We start from the raw sequence: 5,529 nt of genomic DNA, 5'->3' as shown, positions 1-5,529 counted from the left end.
ATGTATGAATCTCAAAAGCATTAAGAGGATACAAAAACTGCATATCATATTATCAAAAAAAAAGTTGCAACAAATTTAGTTTAAAGGTCTCGGTTGGCTTTATCAAGGTTCTAGAATTGAGCAACACTTATTCCATAAACTAGAATAATTGCTCCCATGGCTCAAGCAGAGGATGTTGGCTTTATAGACAGTAAAAGGGCTGAAGAAAGCAAAACAAATAACAAAAATTGTATTGTTCATTTCAAAGTTACTTTCTTTGTAAGTCAGGGACAGGAAGACAGACAGAACAATGGGAAGATAACTGATGGGTTAACAACAGGTTACTCCAGGTTACTCTTTGTTGTAAGGATTAAAACACAGGAAACTTCATTCTCATGCTGATAGAAAGTTGAAATTGGCCTGTCTGGGCAATTAGGCTCTTTCTCACTCCTGTTTTCTCAAAAGGCCATAACAGCTCAGTTTTGGTTTGGTGAGCCTGGGTTACTCCATTTTGAGTTTTAGTCTTGTCTGTTGGGGCCCAGTGTAGGAGTTTAGTCCAAAACAGTGGCCTCCTGGCTGGGCATGGGCTCACACCTATAATTCCAGCAGTTTAGAAGGTCAAGGTGGGAAGATTGCTTGAGCCCAGGAGTTCAAGACCAGCCTGCACAACACAGCAAGACCGCATCTCTACAAAAAATAAAAATAAGAAAATTAGCCCAATGTGGTGGTGCACACCTTAGTCCTAGCTACTGGGGAGGTTGAAGGAGATGGATCACTTGAGCCTGGGAGGTCAAGGCTATAGTGACCCGTGATCATGCCATTGCACTCCAGCCTGGGTGACAGAGTGAGGCCCCATTTCCCCCCTCCCCCCCACCGCCCAGAAAGGCCTCCTATAATTTTTTTTTAACAATATGATACCATTTATGTAAAAGTCTAGAAAAGGTAAACTAAAGTGATGGAGGTTGCCAGGGGTTGAGGGTCAGGAGAGGGAATCAGCCGCAAAGGGGCATGAGAAAATATTTTAGAGTGTTGGTGTTACACAGTTGTATACCTAAAAATGAGTGAATTTCAGCCAGGCACAGTGGCTCATGCCTGTAATCTCAGCACTTTGGGAGGCCGAGGTGGGTGGATCATGAGGTTGGGAGATCGAGACCATCCTGGCCAACATGGTGAAACCCCGTCTCTACTAAAGTACAAAAAAATTAGCTAGACTTGGTGGCACGCGCCTGTAGGCGCAGCTACTGGGGAGGCTGAGGCAGGAGAATTGCTTGAACGTGGGAGGTGGAGACTGCAGTCAGCCAAGATCGTGCCACTGTACTCCAGCCTGGCGACAGAGTGAGACTCCATCAAAAAAAGAAAAGAGAGTGAATTTCACTGTGTCTAAATTATGCATCCATAAAGCTATTAAGAAATCAAAGGAATTAACTAAGACTCCTATAATGTTAATTTTGAATTAGAAATATTAAATTAAATTCACTATTTAAAATATTAACATATTTCTATTTCTTCACTGTGTTCAATGAAAAAGCTTAGAAACATCTTAGGAGAAATGAGTGCTCCTATCACCCAGAACTTGGTCCTAAATATTCCCTCATCATGGTACTGTGGGGAACCAGGGCTCTTTGGAAAAATGACTGATTCCAGGTCACAGGCTGGTAACGTACAAGATGAGTCTGGGACACCTTCTCTTACTAGAAAGTAATGATGCTATCACAAAAGTAACTGGAGCTGGGTCAAAAGCATGTAGAAGCCAGCAGTGGCTCCCCTTGGCCAAAGATGAAATAATTGGAATATAAAAGTTAATAAAGACTGTACTTGATTAAAGCACAGATGTGTTTCTACCCACATAAGCATATAATCTAGTAGGGAGACATATAACAATGCAAATAAGCATACTGAATTAGACAGGCTAAGCCAAGCTGTACCTTAGTAACAACCCTGAATCTGCTTAACATAATGAAAGCACAAGACACTATGAAACAGAAAAAAGCAGTCTTGGAAAAGAATCAGATAGAACTTCTAGAATGAAAAATATAATCATTAAAATTAAAAACTCCATGAACAGACTAAATATGAGATTAAACACAGCTTAGGAGAGAATTAGTGACCTGGTAGATAGAACTGAGAAAATTACCCAGGACGAATGCATAGATACAGAGATGGAAGATGTAAAAGATGGGTTCAGAAACATAGGGGATGAAAGAGAAAGTTCAGCATTCATCTAATAAAATTTCCAGAAGATGAGAATAAAGAGAATGGAGGGAGTGAAAATATTCAAAGCAATTTCAAATAAGGATTATCCAGATTTCATGAAAGACATAAATCTTCAGATGTAGAAAGGCTAAAATATCTTAAGCAGGATTTTAAAAATCTATACATATACATACTGAAGTGAAACTGAAAAATCCCTAAATCAAATGGAATATCTTGAAATAACTGGAGAGAATTAAGATGTTAGCCAGAGAATATAAATATGAGTAATTTTAGACTTATCAACAGTAACAGTAGAAGCTGGTGTTCAGTTGTTCAGCAGTATTATATTGTCAGAGTAGCTAGAGAAAATAAGGGTCTACCTAGAATTTTATCCCCAAATAAAGAAACATTTGAGTAAGGGGGAAAATTTTTTAGGTAAAGACTTAAATATTTACCAGTAATTGACCTATGGTTAAAGAACAACTAAGGATATACTTCTAAAAGAAGGAAATCTAACTCAGGAATAAATGTACAATACAATGATAATTTTAAAATTATACATATATTTATGCACAAATTTGGGCTTACTAAATAAGCATTGATTATATAAGGTGATAATAAAAATTAATTTTCAGTGGTATAAATAGAAGGTTGGAACAAAAATATTATAAAATAACATGTATATGGAGGAAGTGATTGGAGTGAAATATGTAAGTCACTGTATAATATAAATGAGGGTAGAGTTACTCTTTAACTTTAGATCTTAAGTCAAATACATATATTAAAAATTGTAGGTGCAGAAAAGGCTTTTGATAAAATTCAACATCCCCTCATGTTAACAACTCTCAATAAACTACGTATTGAAGGAATATACCTCAAAACAATAAGAGCCATCTATGACAGACACACAGCTGACATCATACTGAATGGGCAAAAGCTAGAAGCATTCCCCTTGAAAACTGGCAAAAGACAAGAATGTCCTCTCTCACCACTTACATTCGGCATAGTATTGGAAGTCCTGACCAGGGCAGTCAGGCAAGAGAAAGAGAAGGAAGTCAAACTATCCCTATTTGCAGATGTTTCTAATCCTGTGTCTAGAAAACTCCACAGTCTTGGCCCAGAAGCTCCTTAAGCTGATAAACAACTTCAGCAAAGTTTCAGGATACAAAATCAACATACAAAAATCACTGGCATTTCTATACACCAACAACAGTCAAACAAAGAGCTAAATCAGGAATGCAATCCAACATGGCACAAGTATACATATGTAACAAACCTGCACGTTATGCACATGTACCCTAGAACTTAAAGTATAATAAAAAAAAAAAAAAAAAAGGAATGCAATCCCATTTGCAATTGCCATGAAAAGAATAAAATACCCAGGATTACAGCTAACCAGGGAGGTAAAAGATCTTTATAATGAGAACTACAAAACACTGCTCAAAAAAATCAGAGATGACACAAACAAATGGAAAAACATTCCATGCTCATGCATAGGAAGAATCAATATCATTAAAATGGCTATATTGCCCAAAGAAATTTACAAATTTAATGCTATTCCTATCAAACTATTATTGACATTTTTCAGAAAACTGGAAAAAAACTATTTTAAAATTCATATGGAACCAAAAAGGAGCCTAAATAGCCAAGGCAATTTTAAGAAAAAAGAACAAAGCTGGAGGCATCACGCTACCTAACCTCAAACTATACTACAAGGCTACAGTAACCAAAACAGCATGGTACTGGTACAAAAACAGGCACATAGGACAATGGAACAGAATAGAGAGCCCAGAAATAAGGCCACACACCTCCAACCATCTGATCTTCTACAAACCTGCCAAAAACAAGCAATGGAGAAAGGACTTCCTATTCAATAAATGGTGCTGGTATAACCTGCTAGCCATATGCAGAAGATTGAAATTGGACTCCTTCCTTACACCATATACAAAAATTAACTCAAGAAGAATTAAAGGCTTAATCTTTTAATTAAATGTAAACCCCAAAACAATATAAACCTTGGAAAACAAACTACACAGTACCATTCTGGACATAAGAACAGGCAAAGATTTCATGATGAAGATGTCAGAAGCAATTGCAAAAAAGCAAAAATTGACAAATGGGATATAATTAAACTAAAGAGCTTTCTGTACAGCAAAGGAAATTATAAACAGAGTAAACAGACAACCTACAGAAAGGGAGAAAATGTTTGCAAACTAAGCATCAGACAAAGATCTAATATCTATAAGGAACTTAAACAAATTTACAAGCAAAGACCAAACAACCCCATTAAAAAGTGGGCAAAGGACATGAACACTTTTCAAAAGAAGACATACATATGGCCAAAAATCATATGAAAAAAGCTTAGCATCACTGACTATTAGAGACATGCACATCAGGCTGGGTGTGGTGGCTCACGTCTGTAATCCCAGCACTTTGGGAGGCCAAGGCAGGTGGATCACTTGAGGCCAGGTGTTTGAGACCAGCCTGGCCAACATGGTGAAACTCTATCTCTAATAAAAATACAAAAATTAGCTGGGCGTGGTGGTGCATGCCTGTGATCCCAGCTACTCGGGAGGCTGAGACAGGAGGACTGCTGAATCCGGGAGGCAAAGTTTGCGGTGAGCTGTGATCAGGTCACTGCACTCCAGCCTGGGGGACAGAGTGAAACTCTGTCTCAAAAAACAAACAAACAAAAAAGAGAAATGTACATCAAATCCACAAAGAGATATCTCCACCAGTCAGAATGGCTGTTACTAAAAAGTCAAAAAATGACAGATGCTGGTGAGGTTGTAGAGAAAAGGGAGCACTTACGCACCATTAGTGGCTGTGTAAATTAGTTCAACCATTGTGGAAGACTGTGTGGCAATTCCTCAAAGACCTAAAGACAGAAATACCATTTGACCCAGCAATCCCATTACTGGGTATTAACCAAAGAAATATAAATTGTTCTATTTTAAAGACACTTGCACATGTATGCTCATTGCAGCACTATTCATAATAGCAAATACAGGGAATCAACCTAAATTTCCATCAGTGGAAGGCTGAGCAAAGAAGATGTGGTATATATATGCCTTGGAACACTATGCAGTCATAAAAAGAATAAGATCATGTCCTTTGCAGGAACATGGATGGAGCTGGAGGTCATTATCCTTAGCAAACTAGCTCAGGAATAGAAAACCACTTATAAGTAGGAGCTAAATGATGAGACCACATGGACACAAAGAGGAAAACAACAGACACTGGGGCTTACCAGAGGGTGGAGGTTGGGAGGAGGGAGAGGAGCAGAAAAAATAACTATTGGGTAGTAGGCTGAGTACCTGGGTGATGAAATAATCTGTACATCAAACCCCTGTGCCA

This window comes from Colobus angolensis, unplaced genomic scaffold (genome assembly GCF_000951035.1).
Source record: "Colobus angolensis palliatus isolate OR3802 unplaced genomic scaffold, Cang.pa_1.0 Scaffold68, whole genome shotgun sequence".
In the NCBI taxonomy this organism is placed as follows: Eukaryota; Metazoa; Chordata; class Mammalia; order Primates; family Cercopithecidae; genus Colobus; species Colobus angolensis.
The sequence above is the reverse complement of the archived record's forward strand: the minus strand, read 5'-3'. Positions refer to the sequence as shown.